Raw genomic sequence first — 16,816 nt, forward strand, 5'->3', positions numbered from 1 at the left:
CCAGGAGTTAGTAATTACTACAATGTCATCTTTACTTATTCATATACGTTGGCTGTTATTGCAGCGTAGCAGATCTGGCTATTGTATACAATACCTGTCTGGGATTATTCCTTGATCTTGGGTACTTATAGTACAGGCATTTTATGGGAAAAAATCTTTGGTCGACCTTGAACAAATTGTATCAAAAAGTATCTCTGCTGTTTTATACTCCTGAATATGTCCTCCATCACATATAATGACTAATGAGTCTTAAGGAATCTCAGAAGGGGAAATCTGTGAAAATCACTGTAATATGACCCAACTTTAAAATGCCATTCTTCCACATTTCAGTCTTCTTTAAACATGTTAAAACTTTACTGAAAGTTTCAGTGGACTGTTGGATGCTGATTTTTTTTTTTTTTTTTGAAACTGATGGCAAGAGGTTGAGTTTGAAGGACTAAGAGACAGTCCCAGCCAATAGCTGAAAAATTAATACTAAAATAATGAAATAAAAAACAATCTTGAGATACATACCGGGTACCGCACTGAGTACTTACCTATATTGTTGACACATAATAACAAAAGTCAACAAGTTAGGCATGATGCTTGCATAATTATGTTATAAATGATGAAATAAAATACTGAAGACCATTTGCAATTATTGCAGATTTCCATTGTACAAACTAGTTTAAAAAACGAGAACGACACTCAGTAGAGCACATACCTCTGCCAGGCTGAACAGTTTGTTTTGTATCCCACTGATAGGCCGGATCTGGATTCGGACCTGAACCAAAATCTAATCAGCTTGTTCTTGTCACCTAACCAACTCGTCCACCAAATTTAGTCATAACTCGTCCATAACTATTTAAAACATCATGTTATATATCGGTTTTCGTCCTATCTCTCAATGGTGAAGAATCATTTCAAAATTAAATAATTGTCTTATCCGAATCCATATTCAGATATTCACCAAAATCGAATCAATTCGTCCTTGTCACACACCCAACCAGTCCACAAAGGTTCATCCAAATCCGTCCATAACTTTTTGAGATATCATGCTATTTATCGGTTTTATCCCGATCACTCAATGGTGAAGAATCACTTAAAAATTCTACGAGCCGGATCCGCATCTGGATCTTCACCAAAATTGAACCATTTCTTCCTTGTCACACACCCAACCTCTCCACCAAGTTTCGACCAAATCCATCCACACATTTTTGAGATCTCTTGTTCACAAACAGACAAACAAGAAGACGTCATGCAGAGCACTATACTTGCAAAATCCAACCCCCAGCCGCCCAAAAAAATGGTTGCCATTGATCCATAAAATTGTCCATTTCATCAAGATTAAAATTGACGATCTTGATCAAAGCTCGGGTCAATAGGATGAAAAGTGACAATTTTTCAGATAAAATTGATTTTAGAAGTCTGACATAGCTGACCTTTGACCGACCTTTGGACCCAAAATAGTTTGTTTCCCAATTCAGTGATGCGCTATGTAATTGCTGTTTAATCACCAAGTTAATAAGATGAAAAGTGATGATTTTTCAAATGAAAATTGATGATTTAAGAAGTTTGACCTTGAGTTGACCTTTGACCTTTTGACCTTAAAATAGGTGGTTTCCCAATTCAGTAAGGCACTGTGCAATTGCTATATAATTTTCAAGTCAATCGGATGAAAAATGGCGATTTTTGAAATGTGACCTGCAGATGACCTTTGACCGTTGACCTCAAAATCAATAGGCTTCTCAAATGCGATGACCTCTACAGCTTGGTGAAGTTTCATGACGATCGGTTTGGAATTGTGACCTGTAGGTGAGTGACAAACAAACAAACGGACAAACAAATGAAAAATCACTCGTAGAGCGGCACATGGCAAAAGAGAACAAAGTAGAGTGGCACTCCGTAGAGCATCTTTTTTACCTCACAAATAATTGGTGGTTGAATTATGTGACTTGATTTACAAATAGTCTTCAAATTTTAAGTTAATCGGATGAAAATTGACAATTTTAGAAATCTGGACTATGTTGACCTTTTGGCCCAATGCAGATCTCAAAAATAGTTGGTGGTTGAATTCAGTAAGCCGATATGTAGTCAATCGGATGAAAATTGAGGATTTTAGAAATTTGAAGAAAGTGGTTGACCGAAGGCCTTCGTTGACATTTTGACCTTTTGACCTCAAAAATAAGTAGGATTTTGTCAGACCATTTGTCGAACTCTACCATTTGGTGAAGTTTCATGAAATCGGTTTAAAATTGTGACCTGTAGGCAAGTATAAGTGAGTGAGTGGACACACACACACACACACACACACCGGAGTGATCGACAACTTTTTTTTGCCAAGTAACAGACAGACAGACAGAATGAAAAATCACTCACAGAGCGACACTTGGCAAAAGAGAACAAAGTAGAATGCCATGCAGTAGAAATTTGAAAATTTGAAAAGGTTGTTGACCTGTTGACCTTTTGGCCTATGTTTTTTTTTTTTTTTTACATACAGAATCGAGGCTCGTCTAAGAGCTAACACATTGAACATGGAAACATGCACAGACACATAAAACATACAATGAAGGGAGCGGGAGACAAGAGGGGGAGAGAGGGAAGCACACAAGCACAACAACAGGCTGGCGAGGTTACGTTTTTTTCGAAGCTGTCCACGCTTTCCACGCTATCGAAGTTAAGTAATTGTTCCCATTTGTATTTTCGTCAAAACTGTATTTATTTTATGGTGTGTGTACCTACAGTGGGTCCTTAGGAAAATTCTCGGTGTTAATCTTTCATACCTGTATAGAAAATCGTGTTAATTCGTGTCGTGTCTTTTGAGGTATTGTACCGTGTCCGACCTTGAGGCTTTGTTTTTCTCTCAGCGGTCCGTCGATTGTGCTCCAATAACTTTCGTTCTCTGTTTTTCCCAGTCTTTTCACCCCATAGCCTACTTCCTTGTTTAAAATCTGAAGTCAAAAAAAAAAAAATACCAAAAAAACATTTCCTTCTCTGTTCTTATTCGTTGTTCTTATTCGTTTATTCGTTGTTCTTATTCATTCTTTCGTTCTTCGACCATGTGTTTCACCCCCATTTCCCCAGATAGTGTTCACTGTTAAACTTTAAAATGTTTAAACTTTCCCCTGAAGTACTGTACTCTGTCGTATATTATAACACCTTCTTCTTCTTCTTCTTTAAAAGGTTGCTTCGACTTGCTCACCAAATCTATTCATTCCAAAAAAAAAATCAATCTCTTAGAGTTCCTCTTTCCTACATTCCCTAAACATTCCTGCACTCCACCCCCCCCCCCCCCCCCCCCGGCCCTCCAACGTCCTTAAATGTATTTTTGACTCGAAGGTCACAAGAAACTAATTTTGCAATAAATGTTCGTTTCCCATTAATCGTACACTTTCCAAAATCCAATCTCACCCCTCCCCTCCAAATCTTCCCCATCACCCCTCCCTCCAAATCTTCCCCATCACCCCACCCCTCCAAAACTTCCCCATCACCCCTCCCTTCCAAATCTTCCCCATCACCCATCCCTTTCAAATCTTCCTCCTTGCCCCTCCCCTCCAAATCCTCCCCATCACCCATCCCTTTCAAATCTCCCCCCTTACCCTTCCCTCCTAAACTCCCCCCACACCCCTCCCCTCCTAGACTCCCTCTCGCCCCTCCCCTCCTAGACTCCCCCCTCACCCCTCCGCTCCAAAACTCCCCCATCTCCCATCCCTTTCAAATCCCTCCCCTTGTCCCTTCCCTCCTAAACTCCCCCCTAACTCCTCCCCTCATAAACTCCGCCCTCGCCCCTCCCCTTCAAATCTCCCCACCCTCATTTATTCTCCATTTCCCCCCTCTCACCCCTCCTCAAAGCATCCTTCTCGCTTCTTCCCCCTTCCAACTCTCACCTCCATCTCCCCCAACCTTCTGCCTCACTCTTCGTCCTCCTCAAATAACACCTCACTGTGCCTCACCCAATCACCATCAAACCTTTTGTCCGCCCCATTCTTCCATTTCTTCGAGCTATTCTGAAATCTCTGACACACCTTCAACAGCTCTCCCTACCTCTTCCACATCTTACCCTACCCCTCCCTCCCCCTGTTCTGTATCCGATGCTCCCCCTTCCTCTTCATTAACGGTATGGACCTCAAACATCCGGGGACTTCGTTCAAACTCAACTGATCTCTCCATGCAGGTTGCTTCTGACAAACCAGACGTGATCTGCTTAACAGAAACTTTCCTCCTTCATGATGTCTCTGATTCCTTAGTATCTCTCCCGGGTTACACCCTCCTCCGGTATGATAGACCTGAGCCTCGTCCTGGAGGTGGGGTTGCTATCTTTATGAAAAACTCTCTTTCTCACTCGCCCTGCACTGCCCTCTCTCTACCTCACCCCCAGGAATACCCTGGCTACGGCTTCCCCTTCGCTCTCACCTTTTGTTCATATGTGTGTTGTACCATCCACCAAACAGTGATGACTCTATTGCTGTCTGATAATATGGACCAACTTCTATCTACTCATCCCAACTCTCTCTTCCTCATACAGTCACGTGAAAAAGTAAGTACACCCCATGTAAAGTTTTGACTTTTTCAACATATTTCAACATACAGATATTTGATCTTCATTTCAACAATATTGATAGATAAAGGTGATATAATATAACAAATATCATGAAACATTTACATTTTGTCGTCCATTGTATCATTTAAATAAACATAAATGCAAATTTCGCATGTGGAAAAAGTAAGTACACCCTTGGCTCTAATAGGTGGTATTGCCCCCTTTGGCAGAAACAACCTCAAGTAGGCGTTTCTTACAACTGTCTACCAGTCTCTGACATCGACTGGGAGAAATTTTTGCCCACTCCTCCATGCAGAATTCTTTCAGCTGTGCGATGTTTGAGGGGTTTCTTGCATGCACAGCTCGTTTCAGATCCCCCCACAACATCTCGATGGGATTTAGATCCGGGCTTTGACTTGGCCATTCCAGAACCCTCCATTTCTTTCTCTTCAGCCATTCCTTGGTGGATTTTCTGGTATGTTTAGGGTCATTGTCATGTTGCAAGGTCCACCCTCGGTTGAGCTTCAACTTTCCGACAGATGGCCTCACATTGTCCTCAAGCACTCTCTGGTACAATGAAGAATTCATAGTGGATTCTATGATGGTGAGCTGCCCAGGCCCTGATGCAGCAACGCTGCCCCAAACCATAATATTTCCACCACCATGCTTTACAATTGGTATCAGGTTCTTGTGGTCAAATGCTGTCTTTGTTTTTCGCCAAACATGTCTTCTGGTGCTGTGGCCAAAATAGCTCTACCTTTGACTCATCTGTCTAGAGCACATTGTTCCAGAAGTGCTTGTCTTTGCCTAGGTGTTCATTGGCAAACTTTAGTCTTGCCCTGATGTTCTTTCTGGACAGCAAAGGTTTCCTCCTGGCACACCTCCCATGTAGATCAAATTTGTGCAGCCTCTTTCTCATGGTAGACTCGTGCACTTTGACATCATGAGTGGCAAGAGCTACCTGTATGTCCTGTGATGACATTCTGGAGTCCTTAGAGACTTCTTTCAGCATCTTGCGGTCTGCTCTCGGGCTGAACCTGCTGGGGCGGCCTGGCCTGAACAAGTTGGCAGTTGTTTGGAATTTCTCCACTTGTAGATGGTCTTCTGGACATTCGAGTGATTGATTTCAAATTGTTTGGAGATCTTTTTAAATCCCTTCCCAGACTTGTAGGCATCTATAACCTTCTTTCTGAAGGCCTCAGAGAGCTCTTTTGATTGAGGCATGGTGACGCCGCACACTTCAACAACAAAGAGCAAACCAAACGAAATGTCTGAGGTTAAAATAAGACAGGTTCCTCCAAGATCCTCTCTGACGATGTTCTAATCATTTGCACCTGAGCTGGTGAACCTGATTCTAATTTTAGGTATTTGGAGTAGTGATAAATGTAGGGGTGTACTTACTTTTTCCACATGCGAAAATTGCATTTATGTTTATTTAAATTATACAATGGACTACAAAATGTAAATGTTTCATGATATTTGTTATATTATATCACCTTTATCTATCAATATTGTTGAAATGAAGATCAAATAGCTGTATGTTGAAATATGTTGAAAAAGTCAAAACTTTACATGGGGTGTACTTACTTTTTCACGTGACTGTATGTGGTGATTTCAATTGTCACCATGCCAGTTGGCTGGGTGTGGGTACCTCTCTCACCAGCAATGGCTCCTCAGCAAAGGACTTCTGCGACTCACTGGGACTGACACAATATGTCAATTTCCCGACCCGGATCTCAGTCAACGGAGCATCCTCCTCTTCTGGACTTGGTTATGACTAATTTCCCTGAAAATGTCTGCTGCTCTTCTTCTGCTCCAATCGGCTCATCTGATCATGTCCTTGTTAAAGTGGACATCTCTCTGACCATTCTCAGGGAGCCTCCTCAGTGTCGACGAGTCTAGCATTTCACTCAGGCCAACTGGCACGGTCTTCAAGCAGCCATCAATCATCTGGACTGGTCTCCCATCTCTACCGCCTCTGACATCAACTCATCCTGGTATTACTTCCAAAGTAAATTGCTCTCTCTCATGCACAGATTTATCCCATCTCGTCTTCAGTTGTCATACCCTTCCTCCCGTCCATGGTACACGGAATCTTGTGGTGAGGCTGTTGCCCAGAAACAACTTGCCTTCGTTTCCTGGAAAGCAAATCCAACGGAAGGAAATCTCATTTCCTTTCACAAAGCCCGAAACAAGTGTGTGTCCACCCTCAGTAGAGCCAGGAAACAATATCTCTCCGTTCTCAAGACCGAACTCTCAAATCTGTCTCCCTCTTCCAAATCCTGGTGGCGTCTGGTCATATCTGTTTCTGGTGTTTGTTCGCCCTCCATCCCCTCCCTTACCTACCCCCACTAATTCACCCCAGATCCACCTTGTTTGAAATTCCAACTTATTTCCTGGAAATCCTGGCAGTGTCCATATGTTTATACCTCTCCCACCCCCCCCCCCCCCTTCACATGCCTCCTCCCCTTCACATGCCTCCCCCCATTCACATGCCTCCCCCCCAAAGCCCTCTCCCTCCCACAGATCTCTCGATGTCTCCATGTCTCTCGGTCCCTGCTCTCAAATGTTGTGTTTGTGTCCTTCCCCCTCTCTCCCCATCTTGTCTACCGCTCCCGATGTTATTTGTTTTATGTGTCTGTTTGTCTTTCTGTGTGATTAATGTTCGCTCTTTCACGAGCCTCGATCTTGTATACAAAAAAAAAAAAAAAAAAAAAAAAAAAAAAACGGCTACACAGCTGACTCCGCACGTGAAAAAGCTGGTCACTGGTTTCAGACCTGGTCACTCTACTCTGGACATGCTGCTTCTGCTTTCTCAACAATGGATGGAGGTCCTCAATGCCAAACAGGAAATTAGAGCTGTCTCCCTTGACATATCACGTGCCTTCGATACGGTCTGGCACCCCGCTCTGCTCACCAAACTCTCCTCCTTTGATATCCATGGAAATCTCCAAGCATGGCTGGCGGAGTTCCTCTCTAATTGTAGTCAACGTGTGGCCCTGAATCGGTTTCTCTCATCTCCTCTTCCTGTTCAGGCTGGAGATCCTCAAGGCAGTGTTCTGGGCCCTGTGCTTTTTCTGGTCTTCATCAATGATCTCTCCGACTCTCTTGAAAATCCTCTCTATCTCTTTGCTGATGACTCTACTCTCTGCTGCTCCATTCCTCATCCCTCAGGTCGGCAGCCTGCAGCCTCCTCACTCTGTGCAGACCTGGACAAAATCACAGACTGGGCAAACAAGTGGAACATGTCTTTCAATCCTGACAAATCTCACACTCTTACGATGTCTCTCCGAAAAGACCGACTGGACAACCCTCCCATCCACTTTCTGAATAATCCTCTCCAAGAAGTTCTGTCACTCAAGCTTTTGGGTATCACTATCTGCCATGATCTTTCCTGGGAAAACCACATTTCAAATCTGGCCTCCAAAGCCAGTCGCCGACTGGGCATCCTCCGTCGTGCGAAGTCCTTCCTTGGCACACCTGAGCTACTCACCACATACAAGGCTTTCATCCACAGCTCAATGGAATACTGCTCTCCCCTCTGGGCTGGTGCTCCTGCCTCACACCTAGCTCATCTTCACGCTGTTGAAACCAAAGCTTTCAGAATCATTGGAATCTCCCGCGATGAAGTTACCTCCGAGGGCCTTTCACTTACTCACCGCAGGCAGGTTGGTGGTCTTTCCGTCTTCTACCGACTCCTCTCTGGCCTTGCTCCTCCAGCTCTCTCTGGGCTCTGTCCCCCAAATATTCCTACAGGTTGCACAAGATCTGCCTGCAACCCTCTTATGGTTAAACTGCAAAAATCAAGACTCTCTGCTCACCTTCACTCCTTCATTCCTCTTTTCTCCCGCCTCTGGAACAAACTCCCTCACTCTCTTCAATCCCACCCCTCCCTCCAGGTCTTTGAAACAGCTGTTCACCACCATCTCTTATCTTCCCCCATCCAAAACCTTGATCTTTTCTACCCCCGCTAATTTCACCCCAAATCCACTTTTTTGAAATACCAACTTCTTTCCTCGAAGTCCTTGGTGTCCTTGTGTTTATACTTCTCCCTCCCACACATTTCCCGATGTCCCTGCTCGCAAATGTTGTGTTTATGTGCTTTCCCTTCTCTCCCCATCTTGTCTACTGCACCCCTTTTTATATACTTTGTATGTTTGTCTGTTTGATTTGTTTGTGTGATAAATGTTAGCTCTTTCACGAGCCTCGATTCTGTATACAAAAAAACAAAAAAAAAAACAGAGCAGAACAGGGACGTCGGTAAATCTGTGTAAGGGGGAGGGTTGGGGAGGAGGGAGGGGTACATGGTATAAAGCAAATCAACACTAGTTGGAATTTCACTACTAGAAATTTCAGGAAAGATGTTGGGAATTGAAAGAGGCGGGTTTGGGGTGTTTTAACGGGGGTAGAAAAGATCAAGGTTTTGGATGGGGGAAGACAAGAGATGGTTGTGAACAGCTGTTTTAAAGACCTGGAGGGAGGAGTGGGATTGAAGAGAGTGTGGGAGTTTGTTCCAGAGGTGGGAGAAAAGAGGAGTGAAGGTGAGTAGAGAGTCTTGATTTTGGCAGTTTCACCAGAAGAGGGTTGCTGGCAGATCTTGTGTGTCCTGCAGGAATATTTCGGGGACAGAGCAGGGGGCGCAAGGCCGGAGAGGAGTCGGTAGAAGACAGAAAGACCACCATCCTGCCTGTGGTGAGTGAGAGAAAGGCCCTCAGAATCAGCTACATCACGGTAGATTCCATTGATTCTTAATGCTTTGGTTTCAACCGCGTGAAGCAGAGCTAGATGTGAGGCAGGAGCAGCAGCCCAGAGGGGAGAGCAGGGGGAGAGCAGCTGCGGATGAAAGCTTTGTATGTGGCGAGGAGCTCAGAAGTGCCCAGAAAGGACTTCGGAAGATGGAGGATGCCCAGTCCGCGACTGGCTTTGGAGGCCAGCTTGGAAATGTGGTTTTCCCAGGAAAGATCATGGCCGATAGTGAGACCCAAAAGCTCGAATGACAGAACTTTTTTTTTTTTTGTATACAAGATCGAGGCTCCTGTAAGAGCTAGAACTTCTTCACGAGGATTATTCAGAAAGTAGATTGGAGGGTTGTCCAGACGGTCTTTTTGGAGAATCCAAAATACAAAAGAAATTAGATTTTTTTTTTAAAGAACAAAAATAGAGCAAATAGAAAATAGATGTTGATCTCCAAAATAGTTGGTGGTTGAATTCAGTTCGCTGATATATAAATCATATTCAATTTTCAAGTCAATCGGATGGAAATTGAGGATTTTAGAAATGTGAAAAAAGTGGTTGACCTTTGGCCTATTTTGACCTTTTGACCTCAAATGTATAGGATTTTGGCGGACCACGAACTCTACCGTTTGGTGAAGTTTCGTGAAGATTGGTTTAAAATTGTGACCTGTAGGCAAGTATAAGTGAGCGGACAAACAAACAAACAAACAAACACACACACACACACACACACCGGAGTGATCAACATACATGTCAAAAAGAATGTTTTTTGCCAAGTAATAACAAATGCAACTGACCAATACACTTGAAAAATCTTGGATTTTGCGAGTAACAAACAGACATGGGTGCAAACATAACCTCCATCCACCTTCGGGGGAGGAGGTAATGAAAATACTAATATTGAACACAAATCAACTGGCAGGACTAGTGATAGTGTAACATAATACCAACTTGCAAGCATAATACTGAGCGCTTTCAGAATACAACAAAGGGCTGCGGAGAACTTGACAGTGAACATGCACATGCTATATTAAGCAAGAGAAGCATATAGATCTGCATAGAAGATGTGTAGTTGCATTATTGCCAGCATCTCCCCACCATTGGGTATCCTGTGTTAATGTGCAAGATGCATTCAGAAGCCAACAATGTCATCATCTTTATCTTCACCAAATGCCAGCTTTGTTGTGTTTGTTCAACCAGACCTTCTGCCTTTTCCAAAAGCAGGAGTACACTCAATGCCATGCTTCTTGCATGTGCACCTCAAGCTGCTGCAGTCGGTCTGGCAGTTGCACCTGATGACCCACAACAGCTCCTCAAGAGCAGGAGCTAAGTCTGTCTGGAGAGGGACAAGCCCCTCGTCGCTCTTCCACCATCCCCACTCTTTTGGAAGGAGTCCATCCCCAGATCTTTTACACTATTGAACCTGAAAGTACACACAGAGGCTGTGGTACTTTGCTGATGCTAATGTAGGTGGTAAGCTCTGTGGTTGAATGCGAGATGTGCTGGAAAGCCACCTTCTCACAGAACCACTTGTGCCGCAGAGAGTCTTTCTTTTTACTGGGTTTTCCATTGTGGAGGATCCCAAATAGTTTCTCTACTACAGCTATAACATCATCGGTAGAAGCTTACTGTGCATCAAATGCCTTGGCTTGCTCACAGAGGCGACTGCCGGTCTTTAATTTATTGAGGAAAGCTCCTTTCCTGATTCCATATAGGTGTGAGATGTGTCACATCCAAATGCAACATGGAGGAAGAGGATGGGTTTGCACATGTCCAGACCAAGCTGTTCCTTGACCACCTTAATGTTCCAGATGAACTTTGGCTCTGGGCAGAAGAACAGGTCATGATACTCTCAGCTTGCATGGTATCACAGTAAGAGGAGGAGGTCTGTGTCATTGTGACCAGCACATTGTTTGGTGACCGTAGCAGACTCCACTGCAGCCTTCAGCACCACGAGGAGATCGGCATCTCCTGAAGATCGGCATGTTGATGAATCGTTGTTCGGTTTGCTTGTTGAGGAATTGATCCTTATTCATGGCGACATGCATGCCCACTTTAAATGTCATGGTTGCGCCAGCATTTCCTTTGGTGTGTGATGTCCTTCATGGATGTGCTGCCATGTCCATCAAACATGACAATGGCTTCTCCATACTACTTTGTCACATACCCAGTGTACTGGTTGCAGATGTCCTTGTACATGACTCCACGTGACTCAGTAAACGTCCATGCATGGTTCAGGGAGTTGTAAAGAGTGAAATTTGGCTAACTCGGACTGTCAGAAATAATGATATATTAGTGCAATAAGAGCGTAGTGAATTTAGATTGAGCAGGTGCCATGGCCATCATACTCTTTTCCACAATAAATAATTAATGACCGATTTCAGGACTTTCCCTTCACAGGATTTCTTAAGACTTTTTATATGTCATCGAGGACACGTTCCTAGGTATGATGCAAGTGAGAGAGCTTTTGTTGCATTTTGTTCGAGGTCATGGTACATAATGCCTGTTGTATTAAAGTGAGGTTCCAGCATAGAGTATTTCTGTACTGATGAAGAGAGAACCAAAATAAAGATTTATTTTTGTCACAGTTTAATTAGGCACTGCAGAAAGTTCATTCCCATTTGTACTCAAGTGTTTTCTTTTTGGATGCAAAATCTAAGCTCGTGGAAGGGCGAAGTGGCAGTGGGTAGTGGGGCAGCAGGCAGACAATGAAAAAAGAAGAGAGAAAAAGAAACATGTCAGTCCTTATTCCTATTAGGGGGGGGCCTGGGGCATCAGTCACTTCAAGTTTTTGAAAAAGTTTGATTTTTGGTACCATTTTGAAGCTTAGGGTCTAAGTAAGAATTTTGGTCCGAGTGGACAAAGATCACATGGAGTCTTCATACATTCCCGCCATTTTCCAAGATGGCCGCCATCAAAATCTAATACTGACAATATCTCGGAAACTAATCAACCTAGAAACATGAATTTGGTGTCTATACCTAGGTTTTCATGGTCAAGGAATCCAATAAAACCATTTCTGACTACATCAGAGTATTTATTTGTCCCGAAATGGTAAATTACACAACAAACGTTATAGCAGAATTTAGCAGAATTATGCATGTTAACAATTAAGCACATACGAACGTAAATTCTATAAAATACCATGAATATAAACCGAACATTCTATTTTCATTGTTCTTAGTGATATTTGATTGATTAGGTAAGTGCAACTAAAAAATCATTACTCATTCTCACAACCATCATGGTCATTTAGTTGGGACATGTGCACTTGCATAAACGTGAGCACTTCAAGTCAGCTTTTTTGCACTTGCATGACGAGCAAGGTTTTGTGCACGCGCATTTTACGTCTAGATCAAACACATCCCTGGCAAGGGGCAACGTGGTCCAGATGGGAACCAGTTGGCCATCTTTTTCCATCCATCCATGATTGCTTGGGCTTGGGACTAGTGCCAGTGGCTCGTGCGCTGTAGTCCAGATGCTCGCCTGGAAGACACTCCTTTTGAGATGTTGGTCCAGCGCATCACTTGTAGGGGGTATTCTTTCCACATCCCTAGTCCTGTGACAGAAAACCCTCATTCGAACAAGGTCAACGTTGGTGTCATCAGTGATAGGTTCGTTGGAGTACATTTTGCAAACAAAGTGACTCACCACTTCCCTCAACTCTGGCGATGTAAGAAACGGGGTGCTAGCAATTGTCGCAAACTCACTCAAGAGGGGTGGAACCTCATCTTTCCGCTTGAAGCAGTATCGCTTGCCCTTGAATTTGAAAGCTGACGTGCTGTCTGATCCAGTGAATGCATGAAAGAGAGCCAAGGCTTTGCACGTTGTCACACCCAAACTTGAGGCAATGTTGTTGAGGGAGATCATTTTGACTGTCTTTCCTGCTTTGAAAGAAATCCAGATATCTGACTCCGGATTCACCGCCTTGATGTGGTGGAAGTTACACAGAAGTATTACGACAACGTCTGTGTCGCCAGTATAGACCATTCCCAGTGATGAATATTGGAGGGCATGAAGAAGATGTACCAGGACACGAGTGTCTGCCTCCTCATGATTACATCGTCCCATGGGCGGTCCATTCCCTGCATTGAGGACTTGGTCACCAGAAGTGATATAAACCTGTTTGCCATCTTGGAATGGTGTTTGCACAATGCTTGTTGACAGGAATGAGAAGAGCTCTTTTTTATTTTCGGCATTAGCCAAAAAGTTTTGCCAGTTTCCAGGCACTTTGGCAGAACCAGATACTCGCTGTCGTGTGCCTGTTCCTCGCTTTTCTCTTGTGGTCGCTTTGATTGACATTGTGCGATACTGATCCCATACAATATCCACTCTCGCTGCTCTTTTCAACTCATGCTGGATTCTTGGGTTTTGCAGAGTAGCCACCATAAGTTTGAACTTTCGCTCTCTGTGTGATCTAATAAACATGAAGATGAGCTGTTCGTACTTGTGAATGAGTAACCAGAACTGCACTGTTGGTTTCTCTTTGCAAGCTACAGAGACCCAGTCGTCGAAGGTCATTTCACTTCCGCCGTCCTCATAGGCTCGTTTCAGTAGACTATCGAGCACCACAACAGTAATCTGGTGAGCATACCGTGTTCTCATTGGATCATTTGCTCTCAAGTAAGATGTCGCTGCAGCTACTGTCAAGGCAATGCCAGCCTCTGCAAAGGCTTCAGGCCATCCAGACCCTCGTAGGAAATCTCCCATAGTCGCCCACAAAGCCATTTCGATGTGGAGCCCTCCCAACATCACCAGAAACGTATCTTCTCCAAAGAGTTCAGGAAAGGTCCATTGCATTTTCTTGGCAATATCAAAGAGTGGCTGGTCCACTGCCATGATTGGGATTTGCTGTGGGTTGAGGAACTCGGTTGTTTTCTTGACCAGGTCCATTCCATGTCGAATCATTTTTGGTGTAGCTGCTTTATCACGGAATAGTGGTAGCATGGCTTCAATACATTTCTCTGTTGATCCCACAGCATCCGATCGAGAAGCATGATATGCCGACCACATAATTGGAGGAACAGTTTCACTTTCAAATTCCATTTGCATATTTTCCTGCACCATTTTCATCCAGGCCTTTTCATGGTGTTCCTCCTTGTCAAATGACGCCATGGACTGTGGCTGCACGTCTTTCACAGGAGGTTGGGTGACAAGATTCCGGCTCATAGGTGGAACAAACGTGTACAGAGGAGGCAGCATTGGTCCCTTGGTGCTTGATGCTCGTCGATGGAAGTCGATTTCTATAGGTTCTTGGTCCAGCCCTGGGTTTTCTACTGAAGGAAACTGAAACATGGAGATACCTGTTCCATGAAATGAGGATGTGGCTGTTCTGGACGTAGGATTGTGATCTAGATTGTCAAGGGCTGCAACCGTAAAAATCTGCTGACGAAGGTTGCTAGGACAGACTATATCAGCGTTGGCATGTGCTCTTTCAGCAGTAGCTTGTGCATATCCAACTTCAATGGTAAGCACTCTCTTATATGACACGCTAAGGCAATACTGATGTAGCAGTTGTACCAGTTTCTTGCTCCTTGTTTGGGAATGCAGTTTTAAGGCCAAAAACACTGCAAGAGGAGGCTCACATCTCCAGTTTGCAGGAAGAGAAGTGATGTTCAACATGGTTAGTTGACTCATGGAGAGAACTGTCCTGGAATTGTCTTGCATAGGAGATGATTTAGGACCAGTAAGCAGTTGACGAAAGAAATATTTCAGCTTTGTTGGAACAGCAGATTCCTCACAACCTTCAGGAAATGACCCCTTGAAATTGAAAGCAGTATCATGATCCAAAACTGCTTTACGTAGAATTGATGCTGCCAACAGTAAGGTACGTGATTCTTCCTCTGGTGTCTGGCTCGCGCTGGAGATGATTTTTCGAGCTGTCTCTGAGCAAACAAGGAATACTCGATTTCGGATCCCTTTTTCTTCTGTCAGATGTGGGAAGTGTTCAAGTACTCTCTCTTTCAGGCGTGTGCAGTTCACTGTCTTACGAATCTCATGCTGTCCCAACCTTTCCGTCATCATATCTGTCAAATCTTGGAGAGCAAAGATTCTACGTCCTCCAGCAATTTCTTCACTGACGAATTGTAGTAGCTCATTTTCTACTGTGATTTCAGTGTCTTGGGTGACTTGACCTTGTTTTGTACTGATTAGCATTTCATAATGCCGATGGTTGAATTTAGTGTAGCAATATCGATGATAGTTAGCTTCAATAGCTACCAGATCTCCTTCTGCAAGCCGTGCTACAATGCGATCCTCTCCCAATGAAACTGCTTTGTCATGGATGTTCTCGGTGAGGGAAACTTTTTGGAATGAATGGTCATCTTTACTCGTTTCTTCATTACAGAAGAGACATAAATTTCGATTAGTTTCTGTGCTAGATCTTCTTGGTCGTTTTCGTAGAGGTGGCAAGCCTTTGGAAGAACGTGTTTTTGCCCGGTCAAGTGCTGATGCCTTGTACAACTGACGACATGTTTTGTGCCAGGATGCTCGATTTGCTTGCATAGATCCTTCATCTGGAAGTTCCAAGTTTGGGTGAGGTGCAGCATCAACATCTCGGAATTGATTTACAAGGCTGATAATATCTTTGTATGCCTCCGCCCTACGTACACCAACTGGGTTGTCAAGAGGACAGACAAGTTCTTCGTTTGTTTTTTCTTGGCAGAGGACACACAACTCACAGTTCGTTGTCTCAGCCATCACACTAGCCTGGAACGAAAAGAAAATACATGTAAGTATATAATAACCAAGCATAATCAAGTATACATGGACATAACATAACACAAAAATCTGACAAGTAGGGATTCAGCAGAAGCAGTTGCACATACATATGAATTATCCAAACCGATTTCCAAATATACAAAATGTATTCATGTGTGCTGACTTATATAACACAATGGCTATTGTATTTAGATATTTGGATACATACTGATATATCAACAGATATATAATGCGACTAGAAAATGTGCTAATGAGTTCGTGTACTGCACAGATATTCCAGCAAACAACCTAAGCTGATTCCATGATCACAAAGGATAAATGTGAGATCCTAATTGCCATGGTTATTTTTCTACTTTTGGGGAACAGAGATACACCTACTGATTTAGAGACATAACTGTTTGCTTCCCTGGCCATAAAATTCTAGGCATGGACACCAACAGCATGACTGAAGGTTTAGTGGTTTTGGAAGTATAGCCGATATAGGATTTTGGTGGCGGCCATCTTGAATTTTACCATTTCGGGACAAATAAATACTCTGATGTAGTCAGAAATGGTTTTATTTGATTCCTTGACCATGAAAACCTAGGTATAGACACCAAATTCATGTTTCTAGGTTGATTAGTTTCCGAGATAGTCAGTATTAGATTTTGATGGCGGCCATCTTGGAAAATGGCGGGAATGTATGAAGACTCCATGTGATCTTTGTCCACTCGGACCAAAATTGTTACTTAGACCCTAAGCTTCGACCTGGTACCAAAAACTAAACTTTTTCAAAAACTTGAAGTGAAAATGAAAATTTGTTCATGGTGGGAACCCCACTATATTGCTCGATGAAGGTTTTTT

At 43.5% G+C, this 16,816-nt stretch overlaps 1 protein-coding gene across 1 annotated transcript in view; it reads left to right on the forward strand.

The window, feature by feature from the left end:
* LOC137416608 (beta,beta-carotene 15,15'-dioxygenase-like) overlaps positions 1–16,816 on the forward strand; it is a 49,511-nt gene that overhangs the window by 28,478 nt on the left and 4,217 nt on the right. The gene's annotated exons all lie outside the window — the stretch shown is intronic.

This window comes from Myxine glutinosa, chromosome 9, assembly GCF_964187855.1.
Source record: "Myxine glutinosa chromosome 9, kmMyxGlut1.1, whole genome shotgun sequence".
NCBI lineage: Eukaryota > Metazoa > Chordata > Myxini > Myxiniformes > Myxinidae > Myxine > Myxine glutinosa.